Source organism: Mobula hypostoma, chromosome 14 (assembly GCF_963921235.1).
Source record: "Mobula hypostoma chromosome 14, sMobHyp1.1, whole genome shotgun sequence".
Lineage (NCBI taxonomy): Eukaryota > Metazoa > Chordata > Chondrichthyes > Myliobatiformes > Myliobatidae > Mobula > Mobula hypostoma.
Genome location: NC_086110.1, coordinates 70,982,491 through 71,000,593, shown reverse-complemented (window position 1 = coordinate 71,000,593; position 18,103 = coordinate 70,982,491).

Sequence of the window (18,103 nt, the reverse complement as noted above, 5' to 3'; positions counted from 1 at the left end):
TGTTGTTGTTCGCTTCAGTTGTTTGCACGGTGATTTTTCTTCCTCTTGCGCATCAAGTGTTGCTTTTTTATTTTTATACTTATTCTTTCTTTTCTTTAATTGGTTTCTTTCAGATTTCTTGCTTTGTGGCTACCTGTGAGCAAACAAATCTCAAGGTTGTACAGTTTATACATTCTTTGATAATTAAGGTACTTTGAATCCTTGAACCTTTGAAACTCTTGAAACTGTTAGATGTAAAAATCCCTGGAGATCAGCAGTTTCGGAGACAGTCAAACCACCCTGTCTGGCACTAACAATCATTCTACAGTCAAAATCACTTAGATCACACTTATTCCCCATCCTGGTGTTTGGTCTGATCCTCTTCATCATGTCTACATGCTTTTATAGACTGAGTTGATGCCACATGATTGGCTGATTAGATATTTGCATTAACAAACTGGTGTACAGTTGTACCTAATAAATGGATACTGAGTCTATGATACCAGAACAAGAAGAATGCATATTTTCCCATAAACACGGGAGATTCTGAAGATGCTGGAAATCTAGAGGAAGACACACAAAATGATGGAGGAACTCAGCAGATCAGGCAGCATCTATGGAGAGGAATAAACAGTCCAAACATCAGGTTGAGTTCCTTCATCAGATCACTTCCTTGTAATTTTTGATTTGTAAAACTATGCTTCGCAGTGGGCCGATAGTACTGGGCACAAAGCCCAGCCCCAAAATGTTGCTTCTCCTGTTTCCACCACCCCACTTACAATCCCACAGCTGACATTCTGACCCCACACACCCAGGACAACACGAAGTGGTCGAGCAGGTTCCAAGTGGGAAAAACTGAGGAAACTCGGAGTGGTTGAGCAGGCTCGAAGTGGGAACAAGGGCAAGTGTGCAGTTCCTGCGGTCATAGCCAGTTATACCTTGATGGCCCAAGAACATTTGTTGTTTTCAAAGCCTTCTAACAAAGAGTGAGATGGAATCCAAGATGAGAGCAGGCCTATTTAAGAAAGGATGTGCTGACGTTGGAGAGGGTACAGAGAAGATTCACTAGAATGATTCCGGGAATGAGAGGGTTAACATATGAGGAACGTTTGTCCGCTCTTGGACTGTATTCCTTGGAGTTTAGAAGAATGAGGGGAGACCTCATAGAAACATTTTGAATGTTGAAAGGCATCGAGAGAGTGGATGTGGCAAAGTTGTTTCCCATGATGGGGGAGTCCAGTACGAGAGGGCATGACTTAAGGATTGAAGGGCGCCCATTCAGAACAGAAATGCGAAGAAATTTTTTTAGTCAGAGGGTGGTGAATCTATGGAATTTGTTGCCACAGGCAGCAGTGAAGGCCAAGTCATTGGGTATATTTAAGGCAGAGATTGATAGGTATCTGAGTAGCCAGGGCATCAAAGGTTATGGTGAGAAGGCGGGGGAGTGGGACTAAATGGGAGAATGGATCAGCTCATGATAAAATGGTGGAGCAGACTCGATGGGCTGAAAGGCCGGCTTCTGCTCTTTGCCTTATGGTCTTATGGTCTATTGTCCATTATGTCGATGACGGCTTTCAACCACCAGTTTATGCCAACCCTACATTAATTCTACATTTTTGCTCGTCTCCCCACATCCTCCTCAACTCCACCCAGATTCTATCCCTCTCCTACGTGCAAAGATTAAAATGCGGCGATGGGGGGGTGGGTGGAGGCCAATTAACCTAGCCAGTGAATTCCACACTTGTTTGGGGTGGGTGGAAACTGGAGCACCCAGAGGAAATCCATATGGTCACAGGAGGAATGTGAAAATTCCACACTGGCTGCACCCAAGGTCAGGAGCGAACCTGGGCCTCCGGCGCAGTTTGACAGCGGCTCCACCGGCCGTGCCCCTCTGTGGCTCACTTCCCAATTTTCAAACTTCTCTGACAGCCAGAGACACTGGGGAGAACTGCAGCACAACCAGAACAGTCGCTGCCTCAACTCACCACCATCCTCGTTCAATCCTGAACTTGGGTGCCATCTACATAGAGTCTGCACCTTCTTCCTATGATCATGTCTGAATCAGAATCAGGTTTATTTATGTAGTTAAATCCGTTGTTTGAAGCAGCAGTACAGTGCAAGACATAAGACTATAAATTCTAGAATTAAATAAACCATGTAGTTCAGAAATCTGATGGCAGAGTGGAAGAATCCATTCTTAAAACATTGAGTCTAGGTCTTCAGACTCCAGAACCTTCTCTTTGATGGTAGCAATGTGAAGACAGCATGTCCCGGATCGTGAGGGTCTTTAATAATGGATGCTGCTTTCTTGAGGCACTGTCTTTTGACGATGTCCTCGAGGGCAGGAAGGCTTGTGCCCATGAGGAGCTGAGCATGCATGCTCAAACCCTCCGCAGCCTCTTACAATCCTTTGCAATGGAGCCTCCATACTAAGCTATGATGAAACCACAGTAAGAGTCCTCTCTGCTGTACATCTTTAGTAATTTGCATGAGTTGCTGGTGCCATACCAAATTCTCCAGGTGCTCCAATTTCCTCCTACGTCCTAAAGCTGTGTGGGTCTGTGGGTTAATTGGCCATTGTAAATAGGCCCCCATATGTAGGTGACTGACAGAAACTGGAGGAAGTTGATGGGAAAGTGGGAGAATAGTGTTGAAAAATGTTGGATTAGAATTAATGAGTGCCAGATTAATGTTACGTCTAAGAAGTAGGTGGGAAGGGATTAAGAATTGGGAAATAACATTAAGATGAGAAGGGATGAAGGAATTTTGATACGTTTCCATGCTGAGTCTATTAAGACTAAAGGGTGCACGTTTAAGATGAGTGGTATGACATTTGAGGAGATTTAAGAGATTTTGAGGATTTGTTTTTCAAGAGGGTAGATGGAACCTGACACACGCTGCCTCAAGAGGTTCTGGAGATCTTATTTATTATATTTATTTACCCAATAAAGTCTGGGTGGTGGGATGAGATACTTCCAAACTAAAGGAGGTATAAGGTTTTCCTTCCCTGTGCTAACCTGCAGGTCACCCTTGGGCAAGGTGTAGCACCGGTTTAGACCCCCCCCCCCGCCCCCGAGCAGGGTCACCTGAAGACATGGGAGCAGGTGGTGGATGGTCGTATGAGCAGCTGGTGCACATCACATGTCTTGGTTATACAACCACTGATGCCAGGCCAACAATCTCTGAAGAGTGTTGATAATGGCTGGGGTCACCTGTCTTGTAAAGACACTGCCCAGAAGTAGGCAATGGCAAACTGCTTCGGTAGAAAAATTTGCCAAGAACAATCATGGTCAAAGACCATGGTCACTCACATCAGATGACATGGCACATAATGACCAAATCAAGTGGACACTGAGTGTATGTTCGTGGTTTTTGCTGCTGGAGACTAACAACTTCAAGTTTCAACGTCTTGTGCATTCAGAAACGCTCTTCTGCACACCACTGTTGTAATGTGTGGTGATTTGAGTTACTGTCACCTTGAACCAATTATTTAGTTAGCCATACAGTGCAGCGTAGGACCTTCTGGCCCTTTGAGCCACGCCTGATAATTGTAATTCACTGGATAATTTGCAAAGTCCAATTAACCTACTAACTGGTGGGAGGGAACTGGAGCAGCTGGGGAAAACCTGTACGTTCCATGGGGAGGACATATAGAGACTCCTTACAAATGGCCCTGGAATTGAACTCTAAACTCTGACACTCCAAGCAGTAATAGTGCCACATTAACCACGACACTTCCGTGGTGCCCAGTTGGTCATTGATGTATCCAAGAGATGGATACTGTCCTAACATTTAAGAATCACTAAGAAAAGTATATGAGTCACCAATTTGTAAATAGGATGGATTTCCAGCATCTGCAGAATCCTTTGTGTTTAAATATTGTGATGGACTTTATCAGACCTCAGAACAGGTATCTTGGAGCAGGAGGAACTCGGAGAGTGAAATTTCTTTACAAGAGAGAAGCTGAGGGGAGATCCTGCAGAGGGTTATAAGATTATAAAAGCCATAGACAAAGTAAATATCTGGTATTGGTTTCCCAGTGTTGGAATGTCTTGTACCAGAGGACGTGCATTTAAAGTGAGAGGGAGTAAGTTCAAAGAAGAGGTGAAGGCAAATTTTTCACACAGAGAGCTGAGTAGGGAGAGCTACTCAGGACTGAATAAGTACGTGCTTTATGTATCTGCCAAAGGGAAGATATAACATGGACTAGCACCACATGTAAGTGGGATCAAAGGAATGGACGGATATGAGTCCAAACATAGTCAAGAGGCAGTGGTGAAGGTAGCCTGGTGAGACCTCACTTTAAGGAAGAAATAAAATATCTGCTCTGGTGTGTGATGGAGACATTGAGAAACTGGACATCCGTGGTGAAAATGAAATGTTTGAAACAGGAGAAGAGAAAAGTTAATATTTTTACTTATAACAGCACTTTGAGCTGCACCACCAGCAGCCCCGCAACCCCCGATTTAGCCCTAGAGTAATCACAGGACAATTCACTATGACCAAATAGCCTACTAACCAGCAGGACTGTCTTTGGACTGTTTGGGGAAACCAGAGGACCCGGAGGAAACCCACGCATTCCACAGGGAGGGTGTGTGAACATCTTACAGAGGACATTGGGACTGAACTCCAAATTTCAACACTCTGAGTTGTAATAGTGTCACGCTAATCACTACACCACCGTAGATAGATGGTGGAGAGTGTGAAGAATATCACAGAAGTAAGTGGGGAGGGAATGGAAAAGGGGAAATGGTGTCATAGTGAGAAGGGGTGCAAAAACCTCAAAAGGAAATTTGATCATTTCCATGGTAAGTACTTCCAACACTAAATGGCATAGATTTAAGGTGAGAGGTACGTGGCTTGAGGAGATTTAGGAGGCTTGGATGATTTTGTTTTCAAGAGAGTAGTTGGAATTTGGGACACACTGCCTAAAAAGGTGATGGAGACAGACACTCTCACAAGATTTAAAAAGCAACTAGACAAGCACCTGACTCACCAATTAGTAAATAGAATGAGAAGTCACCATGGAGTGATGGGCCGAGGGCCTGCTCTGCACCTCATTGACTCTATAACTATATAATAAATGCTTGCAGTCATACAGCATGGAAAAACGCCCTTTGGCCCATCTCAGCCATGTCAACTCAGACGCCCAGCGAGCTAGTCCCATTTGCCCACATTTGGCCCAGAACCCTCTGTGCCTCTGGTCCATGTACTTACCTAACTGGCTTTTAAATGTTGCTGATCTGCTCACCTGAGCCACTATTTCTGGCAGATTATTCCAAACAAACATCACCCTGTGTGTGAAGAAGCTGCTCTGATGTCCCTTTCACATCAAAGCTTTCACATAGGCTTTCTTGTTTTTAGCACACCTTTTCTGAGAAAAGTACAATGTGCTTTCAGCCTGTCTGTGCCCTTCATGATCCTTTATCAGAAAGAGAAGCAAACTTTAGTTCGGCATTCAATACTGTGATCCCCTCCAAGCTGATCGCCAAACTTCACCAGCTTGGTATCAGCGTATCCCTCTGCAATTGGACCTTAGACTTTCTGACTAACAGACCCCAATCAGTTAAGTTAGACAACCTCTCCTCCTCCACTCTCACCCTGAACACCAGCGTGCCTCAAGGCTGTGTGCTGAGCCCTCTTCTGTACTCCCTTTTAACCTATGACTGCATTCCTATACATGGTTCTAACATGATCAAGTTCGCAGACGACACTGCAGTGGTTGGCCTGATCAGAGGGGATGACGAGATGGCCTACAAGAATGAAGTCCAGCACCTGGCCGTGTGGTGTGCCGACAACAGCCTGGCCCTTAATACCCAGAAGACCAAGGAGATCATTGAGGACTTCAGGCATGCTAGGAGCCACACTCACATCCCCATCTACATCAGCAGAGCTGTAGTGGAACGTGTATCAAGCTTCAGATTCCTTGGTGTCCACATTTCTGAGGATCTCACCTGGTCCCTGAACTCCTCCATCCTGATCAAAAAGGTGCAACAGCGCCTTTATTTCCTGCGGAACATCAAGAAATCTCACCTCTGTCCCAGGATACTGATGGACTTTTACCGCTGTACCATTGAGAGCATACTCACCAACTGCATCTCAGTGTGGAATGGCTATCGTCCCATATCAGACCGCAAAGCACTCCAGCGTGTGGGGAAAACTGCCCAGCGGATTATCAGCACCCAATTGCCCACTATTGAGAATATCTACCATAAACACTGCCTGAGCAGGGCGAAAAGCATTATCAAGGATGCATCTCACCCTAACCATGGACTTTTTACTCTCCTCCCATCCAGTAGGCGCTACAGGAGCCTCCGCTCCTGCACCAGCAGGCTCAGGAAGAGTTTCTTCCCTGAGGCTGTGACCCTGCTGAACCTCACATCACAGCGCTAAGCAGTATTGCCCCATATTGTACTGTCTCAGTACGTTTATATTTGTGTGCTGTAGCACTTACTTTTTATTCACAGTTATTTTGTAAATAACACTATTCTTTGCATTTCTGGTTAGATGCTAACTGCATTTCTTTGGCTTTGTATCTGTACTCAGCAGTTGTAGGTGGAAGAAACAGGGAGAGGTATTTAGCAGTTTCAAACTTCTGAGAGTACACATCTTGCACAAGCTCCCATGGTCCCAGAACACATTTTACACAATTAAGAAAGCTCACCAACAGCTTTACTTTCTGAGGAGTCTGATGAGAGTTGGACTAAGCCCATCCATACTCATGACCTTCTCCAAATGCACAGTAAAGAGCACCTAACAGGCCACATCACAGGCATGTTACAGAAACTGCACCGTGGTGGATTGGTGGACAGGAAGGCTCTACGAGGGGTAGTGAAAACTGCTCAACGCATTACCAGCACCAGTCTACATAAAGAAAATACATGCAGCAAGGTACGGAAAAAGGCTAGCAATAGCAGGAAAGATCCCACCCACCTTGTTCCTGGACTGTTTGTCCAGTTCCCATCAGGGAAGAGACTACGGAGCATCCACGTCAGGGACACCAGACTCAAAAGCAGTTACTTTCCTCAAACGGTAATGATGATCAACACCTCCACTCATGACCCCACCCCACTGGAACACACACCACCACTCCCTGTCAGTTCCCTTATTTGCAGATACTCCTGTACTTTACCTCACTTTCTGGACATTTAATCAATCTATGTATATAAGCTAGCTTATATATTAACAGTTACTTTGTTCTCCTTTATACTTATTTACCAGAAGTGAAATTAAACAATCTTGAATCTTGAGCAGGTCAGCCCTTTCAAAATCCTGATAGCCAAATGCCTCCCTACTGTGGTGTACCCTCTCTTTAATTTGTGGCAGTATTTCTTCAGAAAGGCAGCGAGGTGGCTAATTCTGCAAGATGTTTCCCAGCATTCGCATGGATATACCAACACAAGACAAACGCTTTTGCCCGCAAGCATTGTTCATTAGAGGGAAATCACTCTGCTTCCATTTGTAAGTGAAGCAATTGGATTCTGAATAATGAGGTGAATGCAAAACCAGTCTGAGGTCTGATCTAATCAGGTTTATATCTTGTTTTGCATTTGATGAAATTGTCTCTATTTCAATTTCATTTGCCGGTTGCCTATCAAAGTAAATTATTTAAAGTGGGGCAGTTTTGATTTATTTTGATTTATTGTGAAAGAAAACAGTCTTTACATTTTCTTTTGTGCAGACATTTGGGCATAAATGAAAGGAGGCAGAGAACAGCAATGGATCCTCTGTCTCACAGTGCCAGGAACCCAAGGATCCGGACTTTGATGCAACCAAAGTGGAGTTTCAAAGGTTAAAGTTCAAAATAAATTTATGAGCAAAGTACATATATGTCACCATATACAACCCTAAGATTCTTTTTCCTGTGGGCATTCTAAGTAAATCTATAGAATAGCAACTATAACAGGATCAATGAAAGATTAACCAGAGTGCAGAAGTCAACAAACTGTGGAAATGCAAATATAAATAAATAGCAATAAATAACGAGAACATAAGATAATGAAATAAAGAGTCTTTAAAGTTATATAGTTGCATTGTAATTATGGGGCAAGTGGTTGTACTTATCGTCTTTTATTCAAGAACCTGATGGTTGAGGGATAGTAACTGTTCTTGACCTTGGTGGTGTGAGTCCTGGGGCTCTTGTACCTTCTTCCTAATGGCAGCAGTGAAAAGAAAGCATGTCCTGGGTGGTGTGGGACTCTGATGATGGATGCTGCTTTCCTGCAACAACATTTAATGTAGATGTGCTCAGTGGTTGGAAGGGCTTTACCTAGGATGGACTGGGCTGAATACATTACCTTTTGTCCGATTTTCCATTGGTGTTACCATACCAGGCTCTGATGCCGCCAGTCAATATACTCTCCACTACACATCTATAGAAGACAGACAACCAATGCGAAAAAAAACAGCAAACTGTGCAAATGCAAAAAGAAAGAAGCAATAATTATAATAATAAATAAATAAGCAATAAATATCAAGAACATGAGATAAAGACTTTGCACGTTCTCCTTGTGGCAATGAGGATTTCCTCATTGATTTTCCTCATTTCTTTTTTCTCCCACATCATGAAAACGTGCAGGTCAGTAAGTTAATTGGTCACTTTAAATTTGTCCCTACTGTGTGTGGGTGAGTGGTAGAATATGGGGAGAGGAAAGAATAAATAATGTGGGATTAATGTAGGATTAGATTTTTGAGCCAAAGAGCCAGTTTCTAAAATATACATCATAAAACTGTACAGCACAGTACAGGCCCTTTGACCAACAAAATTGTGCCATCCTATTTATATCAACGCCACGATCAATCTAAATCTTCCCTCCTACACAGCCCATAACCTATTTTTCATGCCATCATGTGCCTATCTAAGAGATTCTGAGCTATATATTTCCATGACTCAGAATCAGGTTTAATATCACTGATGTGTTGGGAAACTTATTGTTTTGTGCAACAGTATAGTGCATAGACATAAAAATTAATGTAATTTTTGGATAAGATGTCACTACCAAATGTGCGTGACAGCTCTGGTAGTCAAAAAGCTAAGAAATCCGACTAAAAGCGTCACTAAAAACAGCTTCACTGAGGTAAATTGTGTTAATTCATTGATGCAAACAGTGAAGGGAACGAGTGATGGTGAGGCGAGTTTGGAGATGAGCCGAGATGTTGTGTTGGAGAATCGTTGCACTTGGAGGTCTGGGATCCAAACTGATCTGAAGAGCTTGAGAGCAGCTTTGGGCTGGGCGATGGAACCTGGGCTCAGAACGAGTCGTTGGGCAGCGTGGTCTGGGTCCCGAATCCTTCTCAGTGCCCAGTTCCTAGTGTAAGGTACAATTCACAGTTTAGACCATTTAAGCCTGGCCTAGATCGGAGGTGAAAGGTGATTTCACTCGCTCTCCATGGTCTTCACTCCTCTGATCGCCTGATTGAATTTTTTGAGGATATGACTAAACGCATTGATGATGGCAGAACAGTAGATGTAGTGTATATGTGTTTCAGCAAGGCATTTGACAAGGTATCCCATGCAAGGCTTATTGAGAAAGTAAGGAGTCATGGGATCCAAGGGGATATTGCTTTGTGGATCCAGAACTGGCTCGCCCACAGAAAGCAAAGAGTAGTTGTAGATGGGTCATATTCTGCATGAAGGTCGGTCGCCATTGGTGGGCTTCAGGGATCTGTTCAGGGACCCTACTCTTCGCGATTTTTATAAATGACCTGGATAAAGAAGTGGAGGGATGGGTTAGTAAATTTGCTGATAATACAAAGGTTGGAGGTGTTGTGGATCATGTGGAAGGCTGTCAGAGGTTACAGCGGGACATTGATAGGATGCAAAAATGGGCTGAGAAGTGGCAGGTGGAGTTCAACCCAGATAAGTATGAGGTTGCAGACACGAGGAAATCTGCAGATGCTGGAAATTCAAGCAACACACTCAAAAAATGATGGTGAACGCAGCAGGTCAGGCAGCATCTCTAGGAAGAGGTACAGTTAATGTTTCGGGCTGGGACCCTTCGTCAGAACTAACTGAAAGAAGAGAAAGTAAGAGACTTGAAAGTGGGAGGGGAAGATCCAAAATGATAGGAGAAGTCAGGAGGGGAGGGGTGGATCTAAGAGCTGGAGAAGGGAAAGGATCATGGGATGGGAAGCCTGGGGAGAAAGAGAAGGGGGGAGGGGAGCCCGAAGGGTGGAGAGCAGGCAAGAAGTTATAGTGAGAGGGACAGAGGAAGAAAAAAGAGAGAAAGAAAAAAAAGGGAGGGGGGAAATAAAAAATATGTAAAATTAATAAATAAGGGATGGGGTGTGAAGGGGAGAAGGGGCATTAGCGGAAGTTAGAGAAGTCAATATTCATGCCATCAGGTTGGAGGCTACCCAGACAGAACATAAGGTGTTGTTCCTCCAACCTGAGTGTGGCTTCATCTTGACGGTAGAGGAGGCCGTGCATAGACCTCTCAGTGTGAGATGACACTCACAACACGCTGGAGGAACTCAACAGTTTGGGCAGTATCCATGGAAACGGTCAGTCAACATTTCGGGCCAGAACCCTTTGTGAGGTGGGTCATTATGGTAGGTCAAATATGATGACAGAATATAGTATTAATGGTAAGACTCTTGGCAGTGTGCAGGATCAGAGGGATCTCGGGGTCCGAGTCCATAGGGCATTCAAGGCTGCTGCGCAGGTTGACTCTGTGGTTAAGAAAACATACGCTGCATTGGCGTTCATCAATCGTGGGATTGAGTTTAGGAGCTGAGAGGCAATGTTGCAACTATATAGGACCCTGGTCAGACCTCACTTGGAGTACTGTGCTCATTTCTAGTCACCTCATTATAGGAAGAATGTGGAAACCATAGAAAGGGTGCAAATGAGATTTACAAGGATGTCGCCTGGATTGGGGAGCATGCCTTATGAGAATAGGTTGAGTGAACTCGATCTTTTCTCCTTTGAGTGATGGAGTATGAGAGGTGACCTGATAGAGGTCTATTAAGGTGATGAGAGGCATTGATTATGTGGATAATCAGAGGCTTTTTCCCAGGGCTGTAATGGCTAGCACAAGAGGGCACAGTTTTAAGGTGCTTGGAAGTAGGTAGAGAGGCGATATCAGGGGTAAGTTTTTTACACAGAGAGTCGTGAGTGTGTGGAATGGGCTGCTAGCAGCAGTGGTGGAGGCAGATATGATAGGGTCTTTTAAGAGACTCTTGGACAGGTATACGGAGCTCAGAAAAATAGAGGGCAATGGGTAATGCTAGGTAATTTCTCAGGTAAGGACATGTTCAGCACAGCTTTGTGGGCCAAAGGGCCAGTATTGTGCTGTAGGTTTTCTATGTTTCTATGTTTCTCTTTCCAGGGTGCTGGAGCCTTTCACTTGTTCTGCTGTTGAGTCAATCTATGGACCGGCCCAGATGGACTGAAAAGACCGGGTGGCAGAGGGGATTTCGCTTGTTCTCCACAGAGGACATCTTCATGGAGCAGTGGCTGTGAAGACTGCCCTTTCTGCTGTGCTCCATGCCCGCTAATATGATGAACTGATCAGTGAGGCTTTGGGCCTGCTGCAAGGTTTAGATCTGATGACTCAGTTTTGGTTCGGAATGTTGTTGTTGTTCATTTCGATTGTTTGCATGATTTTTAATTTTCTTCTCATTCTCTTGCACAATGAGTTTTGGTCTTTTTTTATTTTCTTTTTTTTTAGTTGGGTTCTTTCAAGTTTAGTTGGGTTCTTGCTTGGTGGCTACTTGTGAGCAAGCAAATCTCAAGGTTGTATAATTTATAATTTGATAATAAATGAACCTTAATTCTTAAAGTCATATATATATAGTGCTACCCAAACACTATCTATACCCCTCATAATTATGTATACTTGTTGCCAGTGTGGTAGTTTTAAACAAAGGAAAGGCCAGTTTTGGGTAACGGGTCTCCAGCACAATTAGCCGTCTCTATTTCCTGAGGAGGCTGAGGTCCTTTAACATCTGTCGGACGATGCTGAGGATGTTCTACGAGTCTGTGGCGGCCAGTGAGATCATGTTTGCTGTTGTGTGCTGGGGCAGCAGGCTGAGGGTAGCAGACACCAACAGAATCAACAAACTCATTCGTAAGGCCAGTGATGTTGCGGGGATGGAACTGGACTCTCTCACAGTGGTGTCTGAAAAGAGGATGCTGTCTAAGTTGCATGCCATCTTGGGCAATGTCTCCCATCCACTACATAATGTACTGGTTGGGCGCAGGAGTACATTCAGCCAGAGACTCATTCCACCGAGATGCAACACAGAGTGTCATAGGAAGTCATTCCTGCCTGTGGCCGTCAAACTTTACAATTCCTCCCTTGGAGGGTCAGACACCCTGAGCTAATAGGCTGGTCCTGGACTTATTTCCTGGCATGATTTACATATTACTATTTAATTATTTATGGTTTTATTATTATTTAATTATTTATGGTGCAACTGTAACGAAAACCAATTTCCCCCGGATCAATAAAGTATGACTATGAATATGTTATCGGGGCACAGAGCCTTGTTCTATCTGCATTGTTCTATCTATGGTGGCTTTGCCTCCAGTCTCTCCGTTACCTATCCAATATATTTTTTTCACTTCAAGAACCTTCCTAGAAACTACCTCTTTGATTGAGGTGCAATCAAAATACTGCAGACCCTGGAAGTCTGAAGTAAAACAGGAAATATTCAACAGATTTTTCTGCATCTGCAGAGAAAGACACAAAGGTAAAAAAATGATAAGTTGTTGGTAAAGTGAGTTTGCACAGTACTGATCAGAATGGAATTGGAATTGGAACTGGTTTATTATTATCAACTGTACCAAGATGCAGTGAAAAACGTGTCTTGCATGCTGTTCATACAGATCACATCATTACACAGTACATTAAGGTGATAACAATGTAGAATGTGAGATCAGGGGTTCATCTTATTGTGTCAGAATGCATTAGCCTGTCTGCTGAGCATAAGAATTGCCGAAGCATAGAGTGCTACTGATCAAATGCTGATAAATAGGATTAGTATTGATATGTGCTTGAGGATTGAGCATTGACATGATGGGCTGATGGGCCTATAACTGTCCAATATGACTCTTCGACTCTAAGGATCTTCTCCAGTGATGTTGTTTAATAAGGTAATCTTGCTAAATTGAACATTCAGTACCTAAAGGGGAGACTGAGATAATGCTGGATTTTCTGTGTATTTCCAGGACTTTCTGGTTTTCGCCTCTTCGATTAATTTCCATTCTAATTTCACCTTCAGAGACTCAGTTCTTGTTAATAATATTCTGGAGCTTGTCGGGACATTTTGCTGTGTTAAATGCATAATATAAAAGCAAATTACTTTTGTGATCACTCTCAGCACAAGATTATAAAATATATTTCAGAAATTAAGCTGTTCATCAAAATCTTATAGTGAGGATGTTCCTGGAAAATGTGTAAAATGTTTATGCATTTATTATCTGGAAACAGATGATATAAAACTAAGTACCTTACCATTAATGCTTATGCACTAATTTAATTCTTAAAGCACCTGAATTGTTCTAAATTTATCATAAATTTAGGATGAACTATACAATTTGGCGACACCTTCTGCATTTCTATGGCATATTTTGCAACCTTAGGATATTTAATGTGCTTTAATGCCCATGAAGGGCATTTCAAGTGTAACTGCAGGGTGCATACAGCAGACAATATACACAGGTCTTTTACAGGCAGCATGAGACCATAAGAACATAAGACATAAGAGCAGAATTAGTCGGGGTGGAGATACATCCCTGCCAAAGGAGATGTAGTGTGCTCCTTTCTTCCACTAGCCTGCAGGTGACCTTAGGCAAGCTGTAACATCTGCTGAGACCTCCCCTGTCCCCCACCCAACCCTGATCAGGTTCACATGAAATCATGGGAGCAGTTGGTGGATGGTCATATAGCAGCTGGTGCACATCACAAGTCTGTGTTCTGAGACCATAGACACCAGGCAGACAATTTCTGAAGAGTATTGAGAATGGCTGGAGTGACCCATCTTTTAAAGACACTGTCCAGAAGAAGGCAAAAGCAAACCTCTTTTGTAGAAAAATTTCCCAAGAACAATCACGGTCAAGGATGGGGAGGAGAGTGAGGGCAGCAGAGGGTGGCATCCTTTTAGAATGGAGATGAGGAGGAATTTCTTTAGTGAGAGAGTGGCGAATCTGTGAAATTCTTTGACTCTGCAACTGTGGAGCCTCAAAAAGGTGGCATCCATTGCTAAGGACCCCCATTATCCAACTCATCACTTGTTTTCCTTGCTGCCATCAGGAAGTTGGTACAGAAACCTGAACCACACACTCAATGATTCATGAACTGATTCTTCCCCTCTGCCACCCGATTTCTGAACGGTCATTGAATCCATGAGCACTACCTCACTGCTCTTTTATTTCTATTTTTGCACTACTTATTTAACTATTTAATATATGTACTTACTGTAATTCACAGTTGTTTTCTATGTCATTATGAATTGCATTGTACTGCTGCCACAAATATCACATTTCTTGACATATGCTGGTGATATTACGTCCGATTCTGATTTGACCAGCACTGCTTGCTGTGGTAAAGAACTCTGTGGTTTAACACTATCTGGAATGGAAACAGGCCCTTCAGCCCTTTGAGTTCATGTCACCCACTTACACTAATCCTGCATAATATCCCATAATTTGTTCTCCCCTCATTCTCATCATCTGCCCCCAGATACCACATTACAGCAACTTACAGAGGCCAATTAGCTTATTGGGAGTGGGAGGAAACTGGAGCGCCTGGAGGAAACCCAGTTGGTCCCAGAGAGAACATGCAAACAATAGCAGGCAGCAGGCAAAGTTGGGACTGCAGCTGTATCTAATGCTGTGAGGCAAAGGCTCTCCAAGCTGCACAGTATGCCACATTAGGGTGCAGAGATTTCTCTGCATGACACTTCTAAATAGCCTAAGCATTATCCTTTGGTGGTTATCACTTGTTATAGACTTTCCTATCTTGGGAACATCTTCCCTGCCTCTCTTTTCCAACATATAACAGAGGACATTAAAGACTACTTGGCTTACGATGTTGCGCTGATCTTTTAACCTACCCCAAGATCAATCTAACACCAGTGTTAAAGGCTTTGAGTATAAATAATTCTACTTCTATACTATGCGATTCATTAATTTTATAAGTTGCGAGGACATTTCACTTCAAGTTCAAGTTTATAGTCATACTTAGGGAATATATTCCAGGAAAATTAGCTGTTTTCAGCAGCAGCCGAGTGCATTACAAATGTAAGTTCAGAATCAGAATTAGGTTTCAAGTCAACTTCATATGTCATGAAATTTGTTTTTTTTGTGGCAGTGGTATATTGCAATATAGAATAAGAAAAAGTATAAATTGCAATATGAAGTACTTATAAGAAATCTGATGGTAGAAGGGAAAAAGCTGTTCCTGAAACATTGAGTGTATGTCTTCAGGCTCCTGAAGCTCCTCCCTGATAGTATCAATGAGAAGAGAATATGTCCTGGGGTGATGGGGGTCCTTAATGATGGATGCTGCCTTTTTGTTGATATCCTGGAAGCTGGGAAGGCGGGTGCCCATGACGAAGCTGGCTGAGTTTACAACTTTCTGCAGCTTTCTTCCATCCTGTGCACTGACCCTTCACACCAGGCAGTCATCCAACCAAATAGAATGTTCTCCATGGTACATCTGTAAAAATTTGTGTCTTAAGTTAACATAAACTTAAATTAACATGAATTATATCTACATATAAAACCATGATTCACAGTTTTACTGCTATGCTGTAAGTATTTCTTTTTAACAGTTCTATAAGAGCAGTTGGTTCTGCTTTCAGCCTGTATGGGTTATTGTTGAAGATAAGGGATGCTGAGGAATCTGTGTCATCCAATTAAGATGGTGAACGTTTGTGAGAACACCGGGAGGGGGAGGTGGGGAGGTTTAGTGAGGGGTACTAAGGTTGATCTTGGGATTTTTGTTTTGTTCGGCGGGAGATGAAGAGAGAAGACCCTGGAGAGAACCGATGGCAGGATTCGACCCGGTGGGGGGGCCGTGATTCAGTGGAACAAGGTGCCAGGGTCTAATGAGGATCAGTGAATGTGTATGATATTTGGCATAAATGAGCTCCAACTTGTGAACATTTAACTGTTAAATTATAATGGGCCTTTTTGTTTTTTTTCTTTAATAAGATAGTATTACATCTGCTGATCAATAACTACTAGACAAACACAATTCTTTAGGAGGCATTTGTAGGCAGGGAGGGCTGGGGTGGGAGAGCTGTCTCAATCTCATGGGACTGGAGTGTGTCTTCCCGAGACTTACACTGCCAAGGAAACCAGCAGGGTTTCATAAGATACAGGAAAAGAATTACATAATGACATTAGTGCAAGTTGAGAGAAAGAAAGAACTATGTTCCTCCCTTATTCTTCTAAACTCCAATGGATATAATCGTAATTATTCCAATTTCTCTTTATATGTCAGTGCTGTCACACAAGAATCTTACAGATACGTGACTAACAACTATTTTTTTTCATGAACAAAGAGGCTGTTAAATGAAATGGTGGCGTAGCACTGATGAGATATGCTGTCAGTTTGACTGAATTCAGGTTTTGACAAATGTCAGTTTCTCTGGTCTTGACAACACACGTTGCTTATACTAAGATCAATGCCAACGTTATGGTAACCAGTTTTAAATTGCTTTGGGGATGTGGTCAACAAGGTAGAGAAAAAGATCTGAATTTAAACCATTTCTCCCTGATGGTTTGGAGTCTGGGAAAATATTCCATTAAGTCAAATCTCATTAATCAAAAAGGCTGGGCTCAAGTGCATTATGGCTATTTCAGTACGTTGCATTCCATTGTGCAGAGAGCTTGCCACTATTCATTACTTATTTATTTTGAGATGAAGTGTGGAATAGATTCCTCAGGCCCTTCGAGCTATGTCACCCCAGGAAAGCCCAATTCAACCCTAGCCTAATCATGGGACAATTTACAATGACCAATTAATCTTCTAATGGGGTTGGATGCTGATGACAGGCGGTGTTCTACAGAGGTCCATGTTGGGATCGCTTCTTGTTATATGTCAGTGATTTGGACGACAGGATTGATGGCCTTGTGGCCAAGTTTGCAGATGGTAGGTGAAGGGGCAGGTAGTGTTGAGGAAGGTTATATAGATTAGGAAAATGGGCAAAGAAGTGGCAAATAGAATACAGTGCTAGGAAGTGTATGATCATGCACTTCAGGAGAAGAAATAAAAGCATAAACTATTTTTAAAATAGTGAGAAAATTCAAAAATCTGAAGTGCAAAGGGACTTGGGAGTCCTCATGCAGGATTTGCTAAAGGTTAGTTTGTAGGTTGAGTCTGTGGTGAAGAAGGAAAATGCGATACTAGCATTCATTTCGAGAAGTCTAGAATATAAAAGCAATAATGTAATGTTGAGGCTTTATAAAGCACAGGTGAGGCCTCATGGCATATTGTGAGCAGTTTTGGTTCCCTCTTTTCAGAAATTAGAGAGGGTTCAAAGGAGGCTCACAAAAATGATTCCAGAATTGAAGGGCTTATCATATGACAAGCATTTGATGGCTCTGAGTTTCTACTCACTGGAATTCAAAAGAATGAGGGATGACCTCGTTGAAACTTATTGAATGCTGAAAGGCCTTGATGGACTGAATATGGAGAGGATGTTTCTTATGATGGGCGAGTCTGAGACCGGAGGACACAGACTCAGAATAGAGAGATGTCCATTGCGAACAGAGATGAGGTGGGTTTTTTTAGTTGGAGAATGGTGAATCTGTGGAATTTGTTGCCACAGGCAGCTGTGGAGGGTAAGTTATTGAGTATATTAAAGGAAAAGGTTGATAGATTCTTGAAAGGTCAGAGCATGAAGAGATTTGGGGAGAAAACAGGAAATTGGAGCAGAAAAGGAAATGGATCAGCCATAATGAAATGGTGGAGTAGACTGGATGGGCCAAATGGCCTTATTCTGCTCCAATATTTTGGTTTTATAGTCTTATGGTCTTAAGGCCTGATTCTGAGTAGCGTTATACAGTACAGAAGCAGGCCTTTCAGCCCATCTCATCCATGACCATAAAGATATCAGGTGTCTGTGGAGACGCGGATGGTTGGCCTCTCAGTAACAAGCCAATGGACTC